This window comes from Symphalangus syndactylus, chromosome 13, assembly GCF_028878055.3.
Source record: "Symphalangus syndactylus isolate Jambi chromosome 13, NHGRI_mSymSyn1-v2.1_pri, whole genome shotgun sequence".
Classification (NCBI taxonomy): domain Eukaryota; kingdom Metazoa; phylum Chordata; class Mammalia; order Primates; family Hylobatidae; genus Symphalangus; species Symphalangus syndactylus.
Window position 1 is genome coordinate 47,657,574 of NC_072435.2, and position 15,524 is coordinate 47,673,097.

General features: G+C 39.6%; 1 protein-coding gene across 1 annotated transcript in view; it reads right to left on the bottom strand.

The window, feature by feature from the left end:
- Nucleotides 1-15,524, bottom strand: part of LOC129459385 (zinc finger protein 43-like) — a 167,240-nt gene that overhangs the window by 109,328 nt on the left and 42,388 nt on the right.

The window sequence follows — 15,524 nt, forward strand, 5'->3', positions numbered from 1 at the left end:
AGAAATAAAAATAATAACAATTCTTCTGTCCATAAACATTCCTTCAGGTGATGATATCAGAAGTCACAATAAAAATATTATTTTTTATTTGTGTCGCTTACGGCCCAAAAAACCCCAAGCTTTTTGGACAAATCTATTTATTGTATCAACCATATGATGCTTAATTCATCATTTATCCAGTTGTTAGTCTGGACTAAAAGTTCATGGATGGTAGTAGAACAGGAATTAAAAGAAATTAAAGAATGTGTAAGCAAAAACTCAGATATATGTAAGAAAACCCAACCCCTGCTGAGGAAGAGAAAGACCTGGAGTCCTTTAAAAAATTAACTGCCTATTTTTTCTGTGGCCAGTGAGCCTTATCTCTCCCTTTCCCAGGCATTGTGAAGACCGTTTCTCTAGCTGTGCAGCTGCAAGGTCACTAGACAGATAAACTCAAGTCATAAAACATGTTTTTCCTTGAAAAGTAGGAAATGATATAATGCATATCTCAATTAATTGAATAACTGTCTTTGTTTCTCGCTTCTGTAATATGCTTCCCCCTGCACAGATCTCCTCCTGCCCCACGAAATGCTTAAATGTTAACTTAACTCTTTGTTCAAGGCTCAGTGCCTTTGGATGTTAATCCGACTGGGTTGGTGCACCTGAGTAATAAATCCTCCTCAACCCCTCAGTCTGATTCCTAAATTACCCCACAACGGTAGGGACCATGACTGCTTCATCTATTATTCTAATGGCCAGATGAGATGGAAGCATTTAGTTTATCTGTTTGAATCTCCAGAACGTCTTCTTTTCCTCCCAAGTACCAGGAATCTGAAGAAACTGTCATCTGGGTACCAACCAAAGACATGCCTTGAATTCCTGACTTCGTGATCCACCCACCTCGACCTCCCAAAGTGCTGGGATTACAGGTATGAGCCACTGCACCCAGCCGAAGATCCAGTTTTATTCTTCAGTATGTGGCTTCCCAATTACCCCAGCACCATTTATTGAATAGGATGTTCTTCCCCACTTTATACCTTTGTTTACTTTGTCAAAGATCAGTTAGCTATAAGTATTTGGGTTTATTTCTGGTTTCGCTATTCTGTTTCATTGGTCTACATGTCTATTTTTATATACAATGCTGTTTGGGTAACTATAGCCTTATAGTATAGTTTGAAGTCAGATAATGTGATGCCTTCAGATTTTTTTGTGTGTTTTTGGTTTTCTTTTTTCTTAGTCTTGCTTTGACTATAGAGGCTCTCTTTTTAATTTATATAAATTTTAGGATTTTTTTTAGTTCTGTGAAGAATGATAATGTTATTTTGATGGAAATTACATTCAATCTGTAGATTGCTTTTGGTAGGTTCATCATTGTCACAACAGGATTGCTATCTATCCATAAGCATGAAATATGTTTCCATTTGTTTTTGTTATGTATGATTTATTTCAGCAATGTTTTGTAGTTTTTCTTGTAAAGATCTTTCACCACCTTGGTTAGACATATTCCTAATTATTTTTTTGCAGCTATTTTATTTTATTTATTTATTTATTTATTTGAGACGGAGTCTCGCTCTGTCGCCCAGGCTGGAGTGCAGTGGCACAATCTCGGCTCACTGCAAGCTCCGCCTCCCGGGTTCACGCCATTCTCCTGCCTCAGCCTCTCCGAGTAGCTGGGACTACAGGCACCCGCCACCATGCCTGGCTAATTTTTTTTTTTTTTGTATTTTTAGTAGAGATGGGGTTTCACCATGGTCTCGATCTCCTGACCTCGTGATCCGCCCGCCTCGGCCTCCCAAAGTGCTGGGATTACAAGCGTGAGCCACCGCGCCTGGCTTTTGCAGCTATTTTAAAATGATGATTTCTTAATTTAATTCTTAGTTTGGTCACTGTTAGTGTACACCAGTGCCACCAATTTGTGCACATTGATTCTGTATCCTGAAATTTTATTGAATTTATGTATCAGATCAAAAAGTTTTTTTTTTTTTTTTCTTTTTAAGACAAGGTCTTTCTCTGTCACCCAGGCTGGAGTGCAGTGGCATGATCTCGGCTCCCTGCAACCTATGCCTCCTGGGTTCAAGTGATTCTCTGGTCTCAGCCTCCCTAGTAGCTGGGATTACAGCCACTCGTCACTGTGCCCAGGTAATTTTTGTATTCTTAGTAGAGATGGGATTTCTCCATGTTGGTCAGGCTGGTCTCGAACTCCCAATCTCAGTTGATCCTCCCGCCTCATCTCCCAAAGTGCTGGGATTACAGGTGTGAACCACTGTGCCCAGCCCCAAAATATTCTTAACAGAACCTAAAGAATCTATTTTAAAATTCATATGAGCCGGGCGCGGTGGCTTACGCTTGTAATCCCAGCACTTTGGGAGGCCGAGGCGGGTGGATCACGAGGTCAGGAGATCAAGACCACGGTGAAACCCCGTCTCTACTAAAAATACAAAAAATTAGCCGGGCGTGATGGCGGGTGCCTGTAGTCCCAGCTACTCGGAGAGGCTGAGGCAGGAGAATGGTGTGAACCCGGGAGGCGGAGCTTGCAGTGAGCCGAGATTGCGCCACTGCACTCCAGCCTGGGCGACAGAGCGAGACTCTGTCCCAAAAAAAAAAAATAAAAAAAATAAAATAAAATTCATATGGAACAAAAAAAAAGCCCAAATAGCCAAGGCAATCCTAAGCAAAAGGAACAGAAGTGGAGGCCTTACATTACCAAACTTCAAACTATACTACAGGGCTACAGTAACAAAAGCAGCATGGTACTGGTACAAAAACAGGCACAGAGACCAAAACAACAGATTAAAGCACCCCAAAACTATTCTGCACACCTACAACCATCTGATCTTTGACAAAGCTGACAAGATGAATTTGAGAAAAATTCCCTATTTAATAAATTTTGCTGCAATAGCTAGCACTATGTAGAAGATTGAAACTGGACCCCTCTCTTACACTATAAATAAAAATCAAGATTGATTAGGCCAGGTACTGTGGCTCATGTCTATAATCCCAGCGCTCTGGGAGGCCAAGGCGGGCAGATCACCTGAGGTCAGGAGTTCGAGACCAGCCTGGCCAATACGGTGAAACTCTGTCTACTAAAAATACAAAAATTAGCTGGGCGTAGCGGTGGGCACCTGTAATCCCAGCTACTTGGGATGCTGAGGCAGGAGAATTGCTTGAACCCAGGAGGCAGAGGTTGCAGTGAGCCAAGATAGCACCACCACACTCCAGCCTGGGTGACAGAGCAAGACCCCATCTCAGGGGGGGAAAAAAAGAAAAAGGAAAAGCAGGCAAAAGACATCAACAGATGCTTTTCAAAAAAAGACATACATGTGGTTAACAAGCATATAAAAAATGCTCATCACTAATCATTAGAGAAATGCTAAGAAAAACCACAATGAGGCATTATCTCACACAACTCTGAATGGCTATTACTAAAAAGTGAAAAATATCACACATGCTGGCAAGGTTGTAAAGGGAATGCTTATACGCTGCTGATGGGAGTGTGAATTATTTCAACCATTATGAAAAGCAATGTAGTGATGCCTCATATAAGTAAAAACAGAATTACAATTTGACCCAGCAACCTTGTAATTGGGTATATACCCAAAGAAATATAAATTATTCCAGCCGGGCGCGGTGGCTCACGCTTGTAATCCCAGCACTTTGGGAGGCCGAGGCGGGCGGATCACGAGGTCAGGAGATCGAGACCACAGTGAAACCCCGTCTCTACTAAAAATACAAAAAAAAAAAATTAGCAGGGCGTGGTGGCGGGCGCCTGTAGTCCCAGCTACTCGGAGGGGCTGAGGCAGGAGAATGGCGTGAACCCAGGAGGCGGAGCTTGCAGTGAGCCGAGATTGCGCCACTGCACTCCAGCCAGGGCGACAGAGCGAGACTCCGTCTCAAAAAAAAAAAAAAAAAAAAGAAATATAAATTATTCCATCATAAAATCACATGCACATGCATGTTCGTTGCAACACTATTCACAATAGCAAAGACAGGGAATCAACCTAAATGCCTATCCATGGTAGACTGCATAAAGAAAATATGGTATGGGCAGGTACGGTGGCTCATGACTCTAATCCAACACTTTGGGATGCCAAAGCAGGTAGATTGCCAGAGCTCAGGAGTTTGAGAGCAGCCTGAGCAACATGGCAAAACCTCATGTCTACAAAAAACAGAAAAAGAAAAAAATAGTGAGTGTGGTAGCACGTGACTGTAGTCCCAGCTACTTGAAGGGCTGAGGTAGGAGGACTGCTTTAACTCAGGAGATTGAGGCTGCATTGAGCCTAAATCACACCACTCCACTTCAGCTTGGGTGAAAGAGTAAGAACCTTTCTTCAAATATAAATAAAAGATTTAATAAAAACAAATTATGGTACATAAGCATCATGGAATACTGTGTGGGCATAAAAACAAGAAACAAACAAAAAAAACCAAGAAACAAAATCATGTCCTTTGTAGCAACATGGATGGAGCCAGAGATCATTATTCTTAGAAAACTAATGCAGAGACAGTAATCTCAGCACTTTGGGAGGCCAAGGCGGGTGGATCACCTGAGGTCAGGAGTTCGAGACCAGCCTGGCCAACATGGTGAAACCCTATCTCTATAAAAATACAAAAATTAGCTGAGTGTGGTGGCAGGCGCCTGTAATCCCAGCTACTTGGGAGGCTGAGGCAGGAGAATCGCTTGAACCCGGGAGGTGGAGGTTACAGTGAACCAAGATTGTTGCCACTGTACTTCAGCCTGGGTGACAGAGCGAGACTCTGTCTCAAAAAATAATAAATACATTTTACCATGTATAAGAGCTAAATAATAAGAACACATAGACACAAAGAGGAGAACAGACACTGAGGGCGAGTTGATAGTGGATGATGGGAGGACAAAAAAGGTCAGAAAAAATACCTACTTGGTGCAATGTTTAGTATCTCAGTGACAATATAATCTGCACACCAAACCCTCATGACACAATTTTACCTATATAACAAACTTGCATGTGTACTCAGAAACAAAAAATAAAAGTTAAAAGGAAAAAAATCCATGAGTTTGGGAGAGTGCAGTGTAGGTGATAGGACTGGTTTGTGCTATGGATAGTGGCCCAGGGGTGACTCTACTCTAATTTATTTCTGGGTTCATGCAGGCAGATGAGATTATGAACAGGTGGTCCAGAACCCTAGGTTGGTGGAGAAAACAGGTTGCTGCTGCAGATTCAGTGTCTGGGGAAGGGATATGCCAGGAGACTTGGAGACACTTGTGGATTTTTGGCAAGAAACATGAGGATCAAAAATGCTGTGGTGAAATTCCTGAGGGTGATGTCTAGCCCTGGGAGTGGTGTAGACACCTCAATGTCTAGTAGGTGTGTTTGTGAGTGGGTAGAAATCCTGTGCTGGCAGTTGTGGAAAAAGGGAATCTACTATCAGATCTTCTTTCCTTTAAGTTTTTTTTGTTTTTTTTTTTTGTTTTTGAGACGGAGTCTCGCTCTGTCGCCCAGGCTGGAGTGCAGTGGCGCAATCTCGGCTCACTGCAAGCTCCGCCTCCCGGGTTCACGCCATTCTCCTGCCTCAGCCTCTCCGAGTAGCTGAGACTACAGGCGCCCGCCACCACGCCCGGCTAATTTTTTGTATTTTTAGTAGAGAAGGGGTTTCACCATGGTCTCGATCTCCTGACTTCGTAATCCACCCGCCTCGGCCTCCCAAAGTGCTGGGATTACAGGCGTGAGCCACCGCGCCCGGCTCCTTTAAGTTTTCAGTTCTCTTTCACGCTGGGAGGAGACCTAGAATCACAAAACAACGGGCACCGTGAAAGAAAAGCAGAGCCTCCCAGAGTTTCATTACAGGCCAAATCTGTAGAGTTTGCTGAACAACAAGATTCTCCAACATCAACTCATTATCTAAAATTTGCATTCTGACACCACCCATTCAGCACAGACCCTGATTCAGGGCTCAGTCCCACAGTATTCTCCTTGCAGATGTCAGGAACAAACCCAATGAACCCATCTATTCTCCTGCGCTACTGTTTAAAAATCGGGGACTCCCGGGCCACGTGCCGTGGCTCTCGCCTGTAATCTCAGCACTTTGGGAGGCCGAGGCAGGAGGATCACCTGAGGTTAGGAGTGCCAGACCAGCCTAGCCCACGTGAAACCTCGTCTCTCCTAAAAATAAAATAATTAGCCAGTCATGGTGGCAGGTGCCTGTAATCCCAACTATTTGGGAGGCTGAGACAGGAGAATCGCTTGAACCTGTGAGGTGGAGGTTGCAATGAGCAGAAATCTTGCCCCTGCACTCCACCCTGGGTGACAGAGTGAAACAACTTCCCAAAAAAAAAAAAAAAAAAAATCAGCAGAAAATTAGTCTCCTGTGGAGTGTGAAAATAATTAAGTGGCAGGCAACTAGGCTGAGGTGGCTCTGATCCCTGGATTTCTACTTTAAAGAAATTTAACTTAAATACAAGGTTTTTATTTTGTTTTTTGAGATGGAGTTTCAAAAAACACAGGCTGGAGTGCAATGGCACAATCTCGGCCCACCGTAACCTGCGCCTCCTGGGTTCAAGCAATTCTTCTGCCTCAGCCTCCCAAGTAGCTGGGATTACAGGCATGCACCACCACGCCCGGATAATTTTGTATTTTTAGTAGAAACGGGGCTTCTCCATGTTGGTAAGGCTGGTCTTGAACTCCCGACCTCAGATGATCCGTCCACCTGGGCCTCCCAAAGTGCTAGGATTACAGGCGTGAGCCACAGCGCCCGGCCTCAAATGCATGTTTTTATAAATTACTAAACTGGGGGAAACAAAATTAAGGCTTAGCCAACTATAAACTGCCAATTAACCTCTGATTATATAACCAGGAAATGTCCACCTTGATCGTACAAATTAAGAAACTATGTTAACTGTACCTAGCCAATTATTGAATTTAGTTTTCTTTATCGCACCTTATAAAAGTGTTTTCTTCAAGCCCCTGGTATGGATGACAAACCATAGCTGGGTACTCTACAATTTTTTTTTTTTTTTTGAGACGGAGTCTTTCTGGGTTGCCAGGCTGGAGTGCAGTGGCGCCATCTTGGCTCACTGCAACCTCTGACTTCCTGGTTCAAGCGATTCTCCTGCCTCAGCCTCCCTAGTAGCTGGGATTACAGGCAGGTGACACCACGCCCGGCTAATTTTTGTATTTTTAGTAGGGACAGGGTTTCACTCTATTGGCCAGGATGGTCTTGATCTCCTGACCTCCTGATCCGCCTGCCTCGGCCTCCAAAGTGCTGGGATTACAGGCGTGAGCCCCCGCGTCCGGCCTACAATTTTTGAATCACTCGTTAAATTCTTAATATTTTTGCAGTGACTTTTGTACATTTTTAAAAGAGAAAAGGACTCAGAATCCCACAGACCAAAGCTCTTCCCATTCATGAACCCTGCACCCCAAGTCAGGATTCTCCCTTGACTACTCTCCCGTGGTCCCTGAACAATCTGGAAGAGACCAGCGCTGCGGATGCAGAGCTCCCTAGAGAGGGCTTCAGGCCAGGGCACAGTCACTACGCAGGGAAGAGACAGGAATCCCGGGGTCCGGGCTGTCAGAGCAGCCGCCATCTTATGGCTGAAGGGGACTGACGCGGAGCTGGCCAAGGAAAACTCTGGCGCAGATTGTGGAGCTGACTGCGAGGAGGCTTGAGTCCCGCCACAGCCCCTTCCCCTCTCCTGGGATATATTTTCTGCTGACATCACTATCCTCTGGTTTCTTTTGATGTTAAGACGACTTCTTCATGATCTTTCAGAGATTATTTTTTCTTTCTTTTTTTTTTTTGAGATGGAGTTTTGCTCTTATTGCCCAGGCTGGAGTGCGATGGGGCCAACTCAACTTACTGCAACCTTTGCCTCCCAGGTTCAAACCATTCTCCTGCCTCAGACTCCTGAGTAGCTGGGATTACAGGTACATGCCACCACGCCTGGCTAATTTCTGTATTTTTAGTAGAGACAGGGTTTCTCTATGTTGGTCAGGCTGGTCTTGAACTCCTGACCTCAGGTAATCCACCCACCTCGGCCTCCTAATGCTGGGATTACAGGCGTTAGCCACCGCACCCGGCACACTTTCATTTTCTATCTGCATCCTTCTCTTTCTTCAGCCAATGGATGAAAAAGGAGATGCTGAGAAGACACATTTGCTTTTCATCCACACATCACTTCCACTTACTATTAGTCAATGTGGGTAGAGTTGAGAATGTCAGTTTCCTGGCAGAATAGCCACTTCTCAGCAGTAAAAAACACACCAAAAGTATAAATCTTTGATAAAAAGCTAACATACTTTAAGCAAAATAAGCATATGCATCAATAATAAAATGCTCATGGATATTCATTTGGTTGATTTCTTTTGAGCTCAGGTAATATTGATCTAAAGCTAGCAAATATACAGCAGATAAATGAATATCACTGGAAATCAGAATATTGTCAATTAAGTTTTCTGTCAATAGAAGTAAAAATATGACCTCATATTGTCTCACCTATAGTTGTACATCAAATGCTACTCTTTATTAAAAATTGTATTTCATATTAGTATTCAATTTATATGACCCTCCACTATTTCAATGCTTTCTCCACTTTTATCAGTAGAAAACAGGCCAGCTGGTTCTAGGAAAGCACACAGTGCTATTGCTACTTTAACAGTGATGATAAAGAGCAAAGAGCACTTGTTTGGGTGGTACTCACATGCCAAACTCTGTTTTGGGCCCAAAGTACTGGTTTTCTATTTTTCTTTTAATGTACTAATGAAATAGAATTCTTAGCTAAGAAGACTTTATCTCATTCAAGTATGTATTATAGAATTTGACATGTGTCTCTGATTTACCTGGGAAAGTAAATTTTTCTATGAATCGAAATTCAGTACTATACATAAACAATTCTTTTACTAAAAGCCTTTCAGAGGTAGAGTAAGATTTACAAAATTTTATTATAATATGAAAAAACTGTGTTAACCTTGTTCTCAGTAATCGCTCTGAACAACGCATTCTTAGTTCCCAGTATTCACTAGAAGTCACTCGGGAAATTGGTGCCTCTGTAAAGAGGCAGAAGGAGGTGTTAAGTGGAGGTGCAGCACCTTCCACATGCCTTCCACATGCACCTATTAGGGTCTTAATTTAACTAGGCTGTCATTTTCCTGGCTAGATAGTTACTGAATCTAGTCATACTATTTTTTGGCAGATGATGGCATCTGTTACTCATTAATTTTATATAATTATTTGCTTGGCTGAAAAATAAATGTTTTGTTAACATACTCTAAATTTAGTTTATATTTGCAATTTTTAATCTTTTAATGTTAAAGCAAATCAGAGAAGAGCAATGTGCATATTTAGTATGCTTTTTTTCTGCCTATCAGAATTCTTGTATTGCCTCAGAAATCCTAGGAAGTTACCTAAAAGAAACTATCTACATAACTGTTTATGCATTCAAGAAATACTCATATTAAGGTGTTTAAAGTTCAATGTTGTATTATAATAGAGTAGGATCTTCTAAAATTAGCAGTTCCTTATTAATAAATTCATTATTTTCAAGGCTTTTCAATTGTGAAAACAAATAATTAGGTATGCTTTCTAATTATAATTTCAATTTTAGGAGGGTACCCACTGGTCTCCATGGTATTTCTGAAATGGATAGTGTAAAACTGGGCCAACCAGAATGGTGCAGACATGCCGATTTATTTGAATGAGTTTAACTTTCTTGGTAGATTACCGGTATCCCAGAGGCTGATCATTCACTATGGCTTACAAAATGTTTCTCCATAATGCCAGTGAGCACTTTCGACCATGTTGTCTTTTTCCTCTCATTGATGTGGTCATGTTGTGGTTTTTTCTGTTCATCTTAACGCTGTCTCAAATGAGAAGTGATTATTTCTTGCATGAATGAGCCCCACCCCTTTTATTTTCTTGTCATGGAATTCTTCTGTCTTCCTGTGGAAAGCAACATGTGGGAAGCAGAAATGATGACAATATACAAACATTTCCTGCCATGTGACCACCAAAAGCAGCTTACAACATGGCCCACCTAGAAGTCACTTACTTCCAGGCAAGCAGGGTGTTTTACTATGCTGTATCTCTTCCTCTTAAAAGCACCTCTAATTAAGTTGAGCCAAATTGAGATAATCTCTCTTTTGATGAACACAAAGTCAACATATTAGTAACCTAATTTCATGAGTGATTTCTCACCACGGTCACACCTTTTTTACACTCAAGAGAAAAGGAATGCACAGCAGATGTGCAACAGACTGGGAATCCTTGGGATCATCTTAGAATTTTGCCTAACCACCTGAATAGACTTTTAAAATAGTCTTGTAGTTTATTTTGTTATCTAAGTAAACAAAGATATCATCTGCAAATAATTAACTACTTTCCAATTTTATTTATTGCAAATATTAATATCTTTTTTGCTTAAATTATTTCTTCTTTATGTACCATTCTATACATTCAAACAATCTTATAACAATATAAATGATTCAATTTTTGTTGATTTTCACTAAAAATGAGTGTTTAAATGTTATTAAGTTACTGTGAGAATTAAAATCCATTAACACATAAATAATGTTATGGTTAGTGCTCAGTACAAATTAGCTATTAATAAGATATTCATATGCTGAATTCCATTAATATGTGCTTTAACACAAATATTTTTACATAACACAAGTTTATCAACAAATAAATATATATTTAATTTTTTTAAATGTGGTAAATGGAATACAATTCAGCCTTAAAAGAAGGTAAATCCAACCATTTGAAACAATATAGATAAATGTGGAAGACATTATGCTAGATGGAATAAGTCTGACACAGAAAGACAAATACTGCACGATCTCATTTATATGTAGAATCTAATAAAGTTTAACTCAAAAAAGTAGAAAGTAAAATAATGGTGACCAGAAGGCAGGGGTTTGAGAGGGAAATAGGGAGTTGTTAAAGGGTATAACGTTTCAAATAGACAGAGGCAAATAGGGTTTGAGATCTATTGCACAGCAGCATAACTATAGTAAACAATAATGCATTATTTCAAAATAGGAGTACATTTCAAATGTCTAACAAAAAGGTTATTGATACGTTATGTAACTTTACTTATTTTATATCCATATATCAAAACATCACTTTGTACCCTGTAATGTATAAAACCCTGATTTTCCAATAAAAATACTATCAATACTTTTTTTTTTGAGAGGAGTCTCACTCTGTCGCCCAGGCTGGAGTGCAATGGCGCGATCTCAGCTCACTGCAACCTCCGTCTCCCGAGTTGAAGCAATTCTCCCTCCTCAGCCTCCCGAGTAGCTGGGACTACAGGCATGCACCACCACGCCTGGCTATTTTTTGTACTTATTTATTTTGCAGATGGAGTTTCACTCTTTTTGCACAGGCTGGAGTGCAGTGGTGCAAACTGGCTCACTGCAACCTCTGCCTCCTGGATTCAAGCGAATCTCCTGTTCAGCCTCCTGAGTAGATGGCATTACAGGTGCCCACCACCACGCCCAGCTAATTTTTGGATTTTTGGTAGAGACGGGATTTCACCATGTTGGCCAGGCTGGTCTCGAACTCCTGACCTCAGGTGATCCGCCCACTTCGGCCTCCCAAAGTGCTGGGATTACAGGCATGAGCCACCGGGCCTGGCCTAATTTTTGTATTTTTAGTAGAGACAGGGTTTCACCACGTTGACCAGACTGCTCTGGAACTCCTGACCTCAGGTGATCTGCCTGTCTGGGACTCTTAAAGTGCTGGGATTACAGGCGTAAGCCACTACACCCAGCCAGTACATTTTTTTTTTTTTAAGAGATAAACGTTAAGAAATTGGGTCAGAGAAAACGTGTTTCTTCATCTTAAAATTCCAGGAAACATACATAAATTAAACATATATATATATAAACACACACACATATATAAATTAAAACATATATATGTTTCCTGGAATTATAAGATGAAGAAATATATATTTATATTATATATATATATATATATTTAAAATGCCTTTCTCATTTATTAATGTAGGTAGGTAAACTTTTAATATTATGAATAGTCTGAACCCAAAATTCAGAAATAAAATATGTTGATTTGAATATTCAACATAATGTAATACTTTAAGAAACAGACTCTAAAGCAACTGTTTAAAGATTTCTCTAAATGTCTAAGTAGATGATTTCCTTCACTTGTTAGAGAAAAAATATTTGAATACATATTTGTAAACTACATTTAAGTTTAACAAATGAACATAAATACTTGGCAATAAGAAATTTATTAAACAAGCAGATGAAGAAACAATTTGCCCCTTTAATTTTAACACTGACAAACACTAGGCATTTAAGTGCTTATTTATCTAGTGTTACTGGAGTGCTAAGGAGCAGTACTCAACAAGAGATCTTTCCACAGATATTTGTAACTATGTTGTATGTGAATATATGGGAATTTGCCAAAGATAGTATTAAAAACATCCAACTACTATTATAGCCCCAGACTGACAGATTAGAATAAACATGGGTTACAAACCACTGATTCAGCCACCTTCTTTTTAGGCTCACCATTGATCATGAGCTAACAGAATCAACTAATAAATTTCCTGTACACTCGCTATGTGCTGGGAACTCTTCTGGTACCTTTATCAGTATTGTTTTAATTTTACTAATATCCTAAGATTTAAGCACTATTATCCTCACTGTACAGCTGAAGGGTTAAGCACAGGGAGGTTAACAAACTGTATTCAGGTCATACAGCTCATAAGTGGCAGAATTAGGATGCAAACAGGAACCACCTGATACTAAGTATCAATCTTAATCATTATGCCCAACACCCCCCTAATGCTTTTTTCCATTTCCGACGTAACATTTTGGCTTTGAATTTTCTACTTTAGTAGAATCTAAAAGGAATTTAAAAATCACTATTTATACCCTTAGATAGTATGTAGAACTGGATTTTTGGTTTAAAGTACTCATTACTAAGCCTAACAAAAATACATTGGTAAATGGCTACTAACAATGATATTTCTCTTATTATTTAAAGAACCACTAATTTTACCGTTTATCAAATTTTTATATTAAAAGCTAGAATGAGCCTATAATTAAATAGAAAACTTATGGTCTGCACATACCTGATCATCTTTTGACTGGTTTACACTTTCTGAAAGTTTCAGAAACACTAATATCAGAAGACTTTTTCCTATTTAATAATTAAAGAATATTAAGTTTTTACAGTGACTAAAATAAAAGTTTGGAATTTTTTTTTTTTTAATTGTACTTTTTATTTTTTGAGATGGAGTTTCACTCTTGTTGTCCAGGCTGGAGTGCAGTGGCACGATCTTGGCTCACTACAACCTCCACCTCCCAAGTGCAAGTGATTCTCCTGCCTCAGCCTCCCGAGTAGCTGGGATTAGAGGCACCCGCCACCACGCCCAGCTAATTTTTGTATTTTCAGTGGACACAAGGTTTCACCATGTTGGCCAGGCTAGCCTCGAACTCCTGGCCTCAGGCAATCCACCCGCCTTGGCCTCCCAAGGTGCTGAGATTACAGGTATGAGCCACTGCATCCGGTCAATAGTTTGGAATTACTAATCATCACTTACCAATCATCAAGGAGTTGGCTACAGTTAGGTGAGTTAAAATCTGTAGACTAAACTGTACCTACTAAAAAAAAAATCATATAAAAGAATATGGGCCAAGCATGGTGGCTCATGCCTGTAATCCCAGCACTTTGGGAGGCCGAGGCGAATCTCAAGGTCAGGAGTTTGAGACCAGTCTGACCAACATGGTGAAACCCCATCTCTACTAAAAATACAAAAGTTAGCAGGGCATGGTGGTGTGCACCTGTAATCCCAACTACTCAGGAGTCTGAGGCAGGAGAATTACTTGAACCTGGGAGGTGGAGGTGGCAGTGAGTTGATATCATGCCAGTGCACTCCAGCCTGGGTGACAGAACGAGATTCCATCTCAAAAAAAAAAAAAAAAAAGAGTGGAGTGGAATTTCTCCAAATTGTTTTATCAAGATGTAAAATAAATACTATTCCAAATTTCAGATCCACAGGTCATTGTATTGTTTTGCGACATTCAACATTCACACTTAAAAATATAAGATTCTGCCAGGTGCAGTGGCTCATGCCTATAATCTCAGCACTTTGGGAGGCTGAGGCAGGTGGATCACCTGAGGTCAGGAGTTTGAGACTAACCTGGCCAACATGGCGAAACTCCATATCTACTAAAAATACAAAAATTAGCTGGGCGTGGTGTAATCCCAGCTACTTGGGAGGCTGAGGTAAGAGAATCGCTGGAATCTGGGGGATGGAGGTCACAGTGAGCCGAGATTGGGCCACTTCACTCCAGCCTGGGAGAGAGAGCAAAACTCCGTCTCAAAAAAAGAAAAAAAAAAGATTCTGCACAGAAACATAAGTTGTGCTATAAATATATCATAGGAAATTAAATTTAAAATTGTTCATTTACCATTAACTCTATTTAGAATCTAATTTCTGAAATATATTTTTTTACAAATTTTATATTTGCCATGCTTTTTGTAGGAATAAAACTTTTTTTTACAAAGAAAAAGCTAACTGATGTAATCTTTTCACTTGTTAACAGGGTATGTCCATTCTCTTAATTAACTAATCTAAAAGTTTTATTGATGAGCAAATTCTTCAGTTAAAACCAATTTTTCAGTGCACTAAAAATACCAACTTTCTCATGAGAACCTAGAAACTACCATGTAAAATGACAAGGCATGAAGACAAGAATGAGAAAACTGTAGTCATAACACAGTAAAAGAAAAAAGACTGTGATGCATATATAGTTGGAATACACATAAGACAAAACTGAAGATCATTAGAAAATAAAAGCAGCAAAATTTGTGTTTAAATTCAGTAAGTCAGCTTTGCAGCCTGAAAATGTCTTCTCCACATGATGAATCGATGTTATTTCTTCACCATTGCTATTTCCCGTCTTTGACTTGAAGTTACAAACTAACGCCAGCAAAAATATTTATGACTTATTATAAAGCATGTTTTACTCAGAAGCACTGTCATATTTGTTTGCTACATATGTAAAAACATCCTCATGACTTATGAAGTCTCCCTAGTACTTACCAAAGCAAATTAGCTCACTCAATAGATTTACTTATGTCAATTATAAAAAGTGGAAGAAACAATAAAGAAAATTAGGCTTATACAGGTTTCTCCAATAAAACAAAAATCAAACGTTAAAATATAACAATATAACTAATATGATAGTTACACAAAAACTAATTTATAGTTATACAAAAGTATAACTAATTTAGTTATATAAAAATGTAAATTTTGTAATTACATCTAAAAATTATTTTGAGTGCACTCTTAAATTTCATAAAAATCATTCATATAATCCTTGACCAGCTCACATAATGAGTACTTGATAAAATATGAAACAAGAAAATTATGGGTCTAACATGAGTACCAGACAAGTAAAAACAGAGAATGTGCATAGGGAGATTCTGAACTATAAGCCCTAATATTTTACAGCAATGAATTCAATACAATGCACAGAGTATAGATTTGCTTTCAACATTTTCGAGGTTTTTAGTTTTCTAATAAGTCACCT